At 35.9% G+C, this 11813-nt stretch overlaps 1 protein-coding gene across 1 annotated transcript in view; it reads right to left on the bottom strand.

The window, feature by feature from the left end:
- The window catches only part of LOC109422641 (signal peptide peptidase-like 3), a 271923-nt gene extending 271633 nt beyond the window's left edge, over positions 1-290 (bottom strand). The window contains exon 1 of the mRNA XM_062859978.1: positions 149-290. The gene's annotated coding sequence lies outside the window, so the exon portion shown is untranslated. The remainder of the gene's footprint in view (positions 1-148) is intronic.
- Between the last annotated feature and the right edge of the window lie 11523 nt (positions 291-11813).

Raw genomic sequence — 11813 nt, 5'->3', positions numbered from 1 at the left:
TCGAAGGAATCCTTGAGCGTTATAATCTGATTAATGCTGCCCCTTACCGAAGTAACTATGGGTTCAATTCCGATGACCGCACAGTCCATCAAACAAGAAGCATGTAGATGTGGGACTAACATGAACAATCTATTAAAAGTTAACCTACCTTTAGCTGCGTATGATGCTTGTTTTCCTCTCCGTCTATCTGCAATGCATCTAGCCTAGCCAAGACGCTCAATATCCGTCAGTTCCGGACCGGGGTAGCAGTATGGATCATCGATTTCCCGGCAACCATCAATTCCACTAAAAATTACACTATTGTAGCTGCTCTTAACACACCACCAATGAGTAGGCGGTGCAGTGCCCTCTTCTCTCACTATTTCTTCTCGTCGTCGTCGTCGTTGATCGATCGTCACCGGAGATCAACAATTCCTCTCCGGGGGAGCAGCACAGTGTCGATATATCTGTTTCGGTTTTGACGTAGCTTGGCTACTACCACAGCACCACCATCTTTCACCACACCACACACCGCCGGTAACAACAGCTGCTGCTGCAACAACGATCCGTACCCACTGTACTACAGACTGTTCCGATAATTGCAAATATTGTTTTAGTAGTATTATTTAGAAGTTATTTTTACTTTGTATATTCAAGTTATTTTTTTCCATTTCCATTTTTGTAATATCAATTTCCAAAAATATTTCATAAAATCTACAAATTTTCATTAGCATTTTACTTATTTATTATTATTTTTTAAATAACCTCATTATTTGTTAGTTACTACATTAAATATCTTATAATAAACTTTTGGGAACATTTCTCACATGAAAAATGATTAATTGAGATTTTTAAGAGAAACGATCTAATCGTCGGTTTTTTTGTGGGAAAAATCTCAAAGATAAGGGAATCATTTCAGGATACTAAAGTATATTTCAGCAATATCTAGAAGAGAATTTCTAAAAAAGATACATGGAAAAAATTTAAAGTAATTTTTACAACATGATTAAATTTTTTTCAGAAAATTCCTCTAGAAATCTTTGTCAGAATCTCGAAAAGAATTTACATGAAAACTATTAAATGATTTTGTGTGAAGTTCTTCAGCAATTATTGATAAATACTTAAGCACTATAATAACTATTAATACAGAAATTCAATTCATCGGAACAGCCTGTAGCCTTACACTATATCTTTAGATTGCCGCCGACTCGGGGGAGCTACTTTTGATCCACTTTCAATTCTCACACCGAAAAAAAAAATGCAACAGAAAAAATAAAACTAGTGTTGTTTCACTGTGTTTCTTCGCTCGCGGACCACGTCGTCGTCTTGCACGCCGCGATTCCTCACGGGTTTTCTTCAGTCCGCTCGCTCACACACACAATCCGGACTCCGGATCGGACCACTCACTCTAGTGGTGGGCTGCAACTTCTGCGAAAAGAAACAGAGGAAAATACCAGCTGATTGAATAATCGTCTCTACACCACCGCACACTACTGAGACTGGCCAGGCAGCCGGGCCGGGACGCTTGGCGGATTGTCGTCGTGGGAATTGCTGCTGCGAAAACCCTGCAGGAACAACATAATTCGTTCGTTTACTAGTGGGGCGCTATCCAATAATGCTGCTTATACCCACAAACGGAGCTGCATCCATGAAACCGATTAACCCCTTAGACTGAATGGGATGGTGGGGGTGAATCGTGGAAGACCTACATTGTGGTCCCTCTCCTCGTCGTCTTACCGGGTGCGGACTATGATTCAGAGGTCTGATCTGTAGGGTAAGTAGGCGAGTCTGCTAGATACACTCCAGTGCAAAAGTTTGACGCTATCCCATCTACGATGTGGAAAGGGGCAATGGTCAATTCATACAATAATGTGCTTTAAGGTCAAAGAGACCAGTATAAATTTATCCAAAAAAATCTGGCAATCTTTACTGTGAAATTGTTACGAACTTCCTAAGAATTACGCTAAGTATGATGCTCTGCAGAATTGTTGACAGATCTTCGATTGTTTTTCACGAGAGGGTTTTTTTCCTCAGTCGGTGTGCTTCAATCCACATAGTAGGCAACGATAGAAATTAGTTATCTTCCGGTTAGCGATGAAGCAATGAATGAATGCACATGAGCTGGTGAGCTCGTTTCATGTTACTTTTTTGTTTGTAAATTTAAATAGACGAATGTTGACTATGGCATTAAATGAAAGATGATGCTTAAGATTTAACCTTTAATGCATCACGAAACATCAAAAAATCGCAATTGGTCACACGTTTGCATCATAAGCAGATGGTCATGGGTTCGATCCCAGCCCCGGCACTTTCGCCAGTTGCTCTTTCCCCTTGAGAGCAGCTGACACTGGCCCTCTTCTGAGCCCATGGCTCAAATGGATCCGGATACTTGGACATCGGCGAACGGCAACCCATAATGTGGACATAATGACTGGAAACAGGACAACCAACAGCCACACATCAACATCCTCGTGCTCATAATTATACTATGATAGGGTAGAAAGTGAAAGCAGCGCAACGGCAACCAGTTCGATATAGTACAAATAGAATAGAATAGTAAGAATACATTTAGGCGCTGTACAAAGTCTAAGTACAGCTTCCAACTGGAATCGCCCCCGCAGTGGACAATAGAGCTGTAAATTAGGTTAATTGATTGAAGAATAAAAAAAATAGCAGACAGATATGAATTTCTCAAAAAAAAAATGCAAATTATATGAATGTAAAATTGTTATGAACTTCCTAAGGATTACGTTAAGTGTGATCCTCTGCAGAACTTCAACGTTGACAGATCTTGGATCGTTTTTCATGAGAGGGTGAAAGAAACGCGAGTTTTTTCTCAGCCGGTGTGCTTTATGGCACACAGTAAGCAACAACAGAAATAAGTTATCCTCTGGTTAGCGATGAAGCAATGAATGAATGCACATGAGCTGGTGAGCTCGTTTCATGCTACTTTGTTGTTTGTATTTTTTTTATACAATGAAAGATGATGCTTAAGATTTAACCTTTAATGCATCATGTTGGTTTGGGTCAAAAATGACCCTAATGCACAAGGAGCATTAATGTGAAACATCAAAAAATCCCATTACAATTTTGCATATAAAAAAAGACATGGACACGTTCAATGCTTCCAGTGAGCTTTTCGCTCTTTCAAGGAAACTCGACACTAGACAACGGACTAGCATGCAACGCCCAGTGGCACAGCCGAAAACTTTTTAATGACAGCTGTGGCGGGAATCGAACACGCGCTCCTCAGCACGATGCGACTAAGAGCTTGGTGACCCTAGCCGCACAATATAAACTTTAGAGGTACGAATCAATGAGAGTATATTACAGGTGGGGAAGAAGAAGAGATGGCTATGTATTAGTAAGGAAAGAAAAATGTAAACACAAATAGTGACGTCACTATTTGACACGCGTTCTTATGGGAGCTCGCTTTGCTTGTAGTAGTGACATGTTTTGCACCAGACACGGATCTCACGCACACGAAGTATCTTCTTCCCCACCTGTAATATACTCTCATTGGGTACGAATCTGACGAACGAAGCATTGAACCAACAATTGAACTAAGCCGCACTTATTTATCCTGGCTTTGCTCACTTGCAAAAAGAGGCAGCTTTTCCAAATCGAGAGCATTTGTTTACGAATTTTCAAGACTAAAGTTTTTAGAAAAAAAAAACTTGAGAGTCAAATTGCGTTAAGTACGTGCAAAAAATGTGTAAATACAGGGTATATCATTTTGTCAATCGGCAAAATTTTCACTTCTCAAAAAATCGTCAATTATTTACAACTTTTCGCAAAATGCAAAAATTTTCACTGTAAGTTGATCAACTAATTGTCTATTAATATTCCAAATTGAAAAAGATCGGTCTATTCCACATGAAGTAAGTAAGATTCTAGTGAAAGACATAATAATCTGATATCCAATTTTGAACTGTTATATCTCCGGATTAAAAAAGAAACAAATGTAATGAAGTTTTTAACATTCACAACTTATATAATCAGATTTGAAAAACGTTCGACCTAACTTGAAATTGTTAATAAGAATAAAAATTTATAGGGATTTAATTTAATTTATGTATTTTCAGTAAATTAGTCTATTTTTAACATGCAATCCAAAACTTTGTTCAATTTATTGCCGATTGTTATGTTATTTCATTTCAAAGCATAGCTATATTCAAGTCAATGTTAAGTTGTTCCAACAATGTTAAGTCAAGTCAAGCATTTGCCAAACATCATTATATGAGTCATAAATATCATAAAATGTTGCCTGTCCTGATCATTTTGTACATTCCTTGCACATTAGATTTTTTTTCACGTTTTTATGGCCTTGGGACCAAAAAAAAGTTCCCTATTTTTATATCTTCATCAGAAAATTTAGAAAATCAACGTAACATCAGAGATGTTTGTTCTTAATTTTTGAGAAATTATTGTTTGACGATAGAAAGTCTTATATTTTAATACTGACTACTCTAAAATTTTCTCATACTGTGAATGCTCATGCATTGTATTGCATTTTTGAGTGGTCCCTGGTGTTTTGTTTCCATAGTTTTGCAACAATACATACAAAATACAAAATATAATCAAATTTTAAAAAAATGCCTAGTATTTCCAATATATGACTTTTATTTGCAAAAAAAATAATATCTCAAAAACTAAAGACAATTTACACCGTCTTTAGCTAGTGACTGCACAGACGGAACGCATTACTTACACTAGACAACGGACAACACACAGTACACCTAGTGACTCAGTGATGTTTTTTTCGTTTGACGAAAAGTTTTGATCGACTGGAGCGAAAATCGAACCCACGGCCACGAACTCCACAAAAAAACACATACATTTTGAATTTGTTATGCAATATTCTCTGTACTTTCTGATAAAAATATAGAAACAAGATACTCCTTTGGTCACGAGTCCATGAACACGTGAAAAAATGTCCTGTCCCTTTCACAGTATTTTTCCTAAAAATAATTCAATATCTTTCAACTAAACAAAAAAATAAAATCGGCTAGCTGATTCAAGTTTTTTTTTTATTTTTAGTTTTGGAAAACTTTGATTCTTTGGACCATCCTGGTCTTAAACTTAACCCCCTATGACCCTAATGACGAAAAAAAAACCTAAAATAAAAAATATGCTTAGTTGATCCATTTTTGTAGGTAATTTAGATTTTCTTAAAAAATATTCAAAAAATCCTCCAAGTTCTTTTTCTTTATTTTTGAATTTTAACTTAGGCTAATTCTAATTCCCACGAACTCCCCATTTTTTCATAAAAATTCCCTTTAAATTTTTCTATGAACCTCTCAATGGGAGATATTGGCTGTAGAAACAGTTTAAGATTAATAAAATGACTATGATCATTTTTCAACAAAACCCATAACAAAATGTTTCATCTGTTCAGCAGAGTGCCAATGGCATCCTTCTCAAAACGAAGGATTGAAACTCTGTTTTGTTTTTTTTTTTAATGTTTGTATTCGATCCTGATATATTTTATGTTAAATCATGAACATAGTATACTGCCTATGATCGCATATCAGTCCCATATTTGCTGGGTTTCCTATTCATATGGGACAGTTATGCGATCATAGGCAGTAAATTATTCATAAGGAATTTGTTTATTTATAATTATTTTGTCCGGGAGCTATGATGTTGCACTTTCTGAAAGTCAAACACAAATAAATTTAATCGGACAGTATTAAAAAAGTATGCAAACTTTATCTATTGACCTCTGGCCTCTCTCTTCAACCTTCTCTTGCTTGTGTTGTGTTTGTTTAGCAGAGTGATCAAGAAAAATGAAATAGCTGGCAACCCCATTCCTTGCAAGTACAAATGCATATTGAAAAGGTTCAAGCTTGGGTTCAGGATAAAAATTATGATTGCATTTGTTGAATGATCAAGCATGTTCATACTTGGATTTCCCTTTATATAGGTAGGGTAAACAATAGATTCAAAAATAGATTTCAAATAAAACCACAAAAATGACGGTATCATGGGGACCAGTAATAATAACCAGTAGTAATATGATTTTTTACATAAAATATCACTAAAAGGGTCAACACTCAATATAAGAGAATATTTTAAAATCAATAAACCTTTCGAGCATGAGAAAAATACAAAAATATTGTAAAAACTCAGAATTAGAAATAAAAAATACGAAAACCTTCTCTTTTGTGTTTTTATCAAAAATGGGAAATTTTGTATGCAGCAGAGCTGGTATGATGACACGTTACTACCACGTCAAGAGCCTAAGATCGAATAGCACTCCCTACAAATTCTCAAAATTTGAGTTCTTCATTCGGAAGGGAAGAAGAGCTTTAGTCCCAAGGTGAACTAAAAATCGTAAATTTTCAAAATGGTAAACTTTTGAAAATAAAATGCAGAACCATTACCTGATCTGTGTTGGTCAAAGAACCGGTGTAAAAAATACGTAGTCATGGGTTCGAACTTCTACCAATCATGTTTCATCATCCCTCAAACCACAAATCCATTCATCTTTGTACGTATGTACAAAGTGCGAGTGCGATTCATTTACTGTTAAAATTGTTTGCCTATTTTACAGACCTTCACCTTCACAGTCGAGAATGGGACCATCTGTACTAAGGTGGCCGACACTAACATGAAAAATTAAAAAATTGAAAAATACCAAGTCTTACCTCCTAAATTAGTTGTTTTGGACAGTCAGAGGCTTCCTTCGAAATTTGAGCAAAAACGGTCAAGCCTAAGGGGGCGCTCAACAGGCTTGAAGTTTGTATTGGAAAACGTGGCCAAATGTATGCAGAAACCTTAAGTTTTCAATTTTTGCCGCTAGGTGGTGCTGTAAGCGTTTAATAATTAAACCCTTCAGCATTTTTGTAGATGACTATATGCCAAAAAATTTTCTCGAAGACCGCAAAGAGATCCGACGGTTGTGAAAAAGTTATACCCTAGGCAAAGGGCACCTTGACATTTTTCGAAATTTTTGTTTTTTTCATATAATTTTGGGCCACGCTAATCTAAACATTAAATATTGTTTGTATCTGTTGGTTCCATGTGTAACCACAGATATTCTTGCAATAACGGAGTAGCAACAACGGGTCGTGAATTATGCTCATGCTCATGCAGAATCATGTATCGAGAGATTTCCTGGAGAGCCTCTTAAAGAAGGTCAGTAAAAGATCTATCCAGGAATCCACCAAAAATATTGCCTGAAATCTGACCTAGAATTTGTCAAATCAAATAATACAAATGTGAAAAGTTCCACAAACTTCTCCAAGGATTTGTTCAGAAAACCTTTCAAAGACTCCTTCAGACATTCTTACAAAGATTGCTTCGCATATTATCCCAGAGATACATTTAGAATTTTCCCTGGAGATTCCATATGCTGATTTATCGACCGTATTCTATTAATAACTTGATGATTTTGTGGCTATATCGGTCTCTTTCTACTCATAGTATAAGGGAGTAGAGATCAAAGTGGATAATGAAATGATAGATATGATAGAATTCGCTAGGTAGCGAACAAGTGTGAAATTTTTATAGAAGGTGAAATTAGGCAAGTAGGCCATGTATTGAACGAATACATCGAATGCGTGAAACTTCTGCCGTGCGACCTGTGCTTTTAAACAGATCGGCTTGGTTGGTAGTTTTCATACCACCTTACCAAGACTGGCTAGCCAGCCAGTCTTGGTAAGGTGGTATGAAAACTACCAACCAAGCCGATCTGTTTAAAAGCACAGGTCGCACGGCAGAAGTTTCACGCATTCGATGTATTCGTTCAATACATGGCCTACTTGCCTAATTTCACCTTCTATAAAAATTTCACACTTGTTCGCTACCTAGCGAATTCTATCATATCTATCATTTCATTATCCACTTTGATCTCTACTCCCTTATACTATGAGTAGAAAGAGACCGATATAGCCACAAAATCATCAAGTTACCTGGAGATTCCTTCAAATATTCCGTATGAGATTCTTCCATAAATTTGTCCAAGGATCTTCTATGGATTTCTTCCAATATTAATCCATGGACTCCTTCAGAAATTACTACAGGAATTCGATCCAAAAATCTACCAAGTTTCTAACCGCGACTCCCTGACTTAAATAAATTTCTCCAGGGTTTCATTCTTCTGATATTCCCTCTCCAAGATATTTTTTTGTTGATTTCTATCGGTTCCTACTGAAACTCCACCAGGAATTCAATTCTTCGGGCATTCATTAAACTAATTTATTGCAAATTTCTCCAGGGATTCCTTCAGACTTTCCTACAGGGATTTCTTTAGAAATCCTCTCAAAGATTCTTTAACAAACTCTTCCATTGTTTTTTTTTCAGAATATTTTCCAGATATTTCTTCAGAAGTTCGTTATGAATTGCGAGAATCTTGCGTTATTACTTTTAGTAATTCAGGAAGGAATTCCTCCAGAAATTTCTACAAGAGTTCTTAAAGAGACTTCTTCAGGACCAGTGTTGAAAAAATCACACTCAAAGCACACTCATGAACCGCTCCTGCGTGAGCGAACTCGCGCGCGATTCTGAATCATTTTCTCACGCGCGAGATTTTCAGGCATAATCTCGCTCTCACGAGTCAAGCGCCGAAATCTCGTTCGCTTGTAAAACGAATCCAAATTAATGTAAACTTGGCTGCGGCTTATTTTTCAAAAGTTGTTGAAACCTGGAATTCGTAAGCTCTTTTCGATTCAAATGACACAAAAAGAGAAACCTCTGAGTTTAAGCCAAAAATATTGAGATTTTTAGGTCGTGCAATCGCTTCAAAGTTGAATTTTCGAGTAATAAAAAGGTGTTTTCACTTCGAGTACCATAACTTTCTCAATTTTCAACCGATTTTCAATTTTTTTTAATGAATTTCTCACAAATTGAATTTCGAATAAACTCGTAGAACATCATTTTTTTTCCAAAGTCACGCAAAATATGAGTTTTTGAAGATTTAATTTATTTTTTTCTTCTTTTTACATTTTTTTTAATTTTAGAGTCTTATAACTTTAGCTTGCTTTTGTTGATATTCAACTTTGAAGCGATTGTGCGACATCTAAATCTCAATATGTTTGGCCTAAACTCAGAGGATTCTCTTTTTGTGTCATTTGAATCGAAAAGAGCTTACGAATTCCAGGTTTCAACACCTTTTGAAAAATAAGCCGCAGCCTAATGTAAACGGCATTCAATGTTATTGTACGTTAGATTTGCTTTTCTATCATATAATCCTAAAAACTTCGATGTAAATAATAAGAACACGAAGAAATTAAGCAATGAGTGAAATCACGAGTAAACTCATGCATGATTTTTCCAGCGGTGGGTTTGGCGAGTCAAGAATCGTGCGTCAAACAAATCAACCATGAGATTTGAAAAATTGAGTTCTTACCAACACTGTTCAGGACTCTAGATATTTATCCGGAATATCTTCTAAGAGTGACTTCTATGATTTCTCCAAGGATTCTTTAAAAAATTGATTCTACAATTTTTCCTAGGAATTTGTACAGACATTTCTTTAAAAATATCTCACGAGTTTTATCTGGGTATCTTTGCAGACGCTTATCTATGCGTTTTTTCAGGTATTCGGGGGTTTGTTTTCAAGAAATTCGTCCAAAGTTTTCTTTAAGAATATTTTTAGGAAATCCTCAAAAAAAAAATGATTACTGGTTCTTTCCAGGAATTTTCCTAGAAATTTCCATTTTTTTAGGAATACCTCTAAGGATTTACCAACAAGTGTCTCCAGTAATTTCTTTAAAAATTATCATGGGATTCCTTCATGAATTACTTGGGGATTTCTTCGGATATTCCTCCAGAGATTCAGACAAATGTACTTGAACTGAATGTGGAGTCAAAGAGTCAGGGAGAAAATTTACCTATACAAGGTTTCTTTCAGAAAATCCTACAGGGATTCCTTCTGAAATTCCTTTGAGAAGATATTTTCATCTCCATCGCTTTCTTCAGAATTTTGTGGATTTCTTCAGAAGTTTTTCTGAAGATTCTTTAATGAGTCTCTGAAGGAATATATAAGCAATACCAGGAGAATTGTTTCGAAAAATCCCTTTAAAAACTCCTGGAGATGAAGAAACTTGAAAATTTTTTTGAAGGAATTCCTGAATAAAAATTCATGCAGCAATTTCTAAAATTATGAGCAATTCCTGGATAAATGACTAAGATAATACCTAGGAAAATACCTTGAAGAGCCCGTTAAGTTACACCTTATATACTTTTAAATAATCATTAGAGACCTATGTAGGAATTATGTAAGTAATTCCAAGGAGAACATGCTTCAGAAACCCCGGGAGGAATTTCTGGAAAAAAATCTTCGGAGGAAATTCTGAAGGAATCTCTAAACAAATGTCTGCAGAAATCGCAGACAAAAGTACTGTTGGAATTCTTCGAGAAATCCTTCGATAAATTTCGGATGTATCCCTGGAGGATTTTCTGAAGGAATCCTCGGAAAAACTTTGAACAAATCTCTAAAGCAATTTCTGAATTGAACTGAAGTAAACTCTTGAACTTTCTTAAAGTTACTGAAAAAAATCTTTGAATCTTTGTGAAAAAAAATCTCTTGGAATTGTGTCTTCTGCAGAAACGTTTAAAGGAATTCCTAAAGAAATTCCGAAAAGATTTTTATGTGAATTTTCAGAGAAAACTCCATTTCTGGGAAATTCCTTGAGAAATGTTTGAAGAAATACATTAAAGAATACAAGTATGTTCTTATGTAGCAATACTTGAAAAAAAAAAATACCTACAGAATCCCTCACGGAATCCCAGAAGAAATTTCGAAAGAAACCTACAGAATAGTTCCAATTTATCTTTTGAGAAATTTCTTGAGAAACTCCTGAAGAAGGGCCAAGGAACGTTCTTGTGGGAATTCCTGCAAAAAAAATAACAGGAGAAATTTTAAAAAAATGACAAATATGCATTTTGAAAGGATATTAAGCGACATCAGTAGATGAATTCTTGCTAAACTCATTTTAAAAACCTTGCGATAATCTGATTTCTGTAAACATACCAGATTTTTTTTGGTTAATCTTCAAAGAACTTCCTTAGATACATGGAAGTGTTTCAGGGGATTTTTTTAGAAATTTAAAAGCAGACTGTTGCAAAAGAATATTTCTTGCATGATAATTATAGAAAAAAAATCGTAAAATTATGATGCATAGAGTGATTTATCCGGAATAATTCTAAATTAGGCGCAATAATGAAGTCATTTCCCAGGGGGCGTACCAGTACAAGGGGCGTAGATATTAGGAAAGCTGGAGTAACCAGCTCCGATTTTACCATGACAGCACTGCAACAGTCTCTCTAGAATCGTGTTTGAAATTTCTCCAAGAGATATTACTGCATTTTCCAGAGTTTCTTTCAAGAATCCAGCTGGGGTTTATTTTAGAAATCCTCCAGGAGTTGCTTTTGGAAGTACTCCTGGAGTTACATACAACTGGAAACCCTCCTCATGATCCTTCAAGATACTACTGCGCAAGTTTCTTATGGAAATCTCCATGGATTCCTCATGGATATTTTCCAGAATTTTCTCCAGGGAGTTTTCCCGGACTTGTTTTTTTGGGATACCATGAATTCTTTCTAGGAATATTACAGAAAAGCTCTTTTTGGAAATTCAGCAGCAGGGATGGAATTCCGCACTGAAAATGTACACAGTTCAGCTCATTTTTATATTAAAATCGCGCACACCTGCACTCACACTGAGGAACATGCCATCCCTGTTCAGCAGTTTCTTCTGAAAAACCTCCAGAAGTTCCTTGAGGGAATCCTTTAGAAGTTTCTTTCGGAAATCTTCCAAAAGTTCCTTGTGAGAAAACTTCAGGGGTTCCTGTCGTAATGCCTATATCGATATCCCGGATCGCAGACTA

Source organism: Aedes albopictus, chromosome 3 (genome assembly GCF_035046485.1).
Source record: "Aedes albopictus strain Foshan chromosome 3, AalbF5, whole genome shotgun sequence".
NCBI classification, from domain to species: domain Eukaryota; kingdom Metazoa; phylum Arthropoda; class Insecta; order Diptera; family Culicidae; genus Aedes; species Aedes albopictus.
This window is presented reverse-complemented; position numbering and strand designations above follow the sequence as displayed.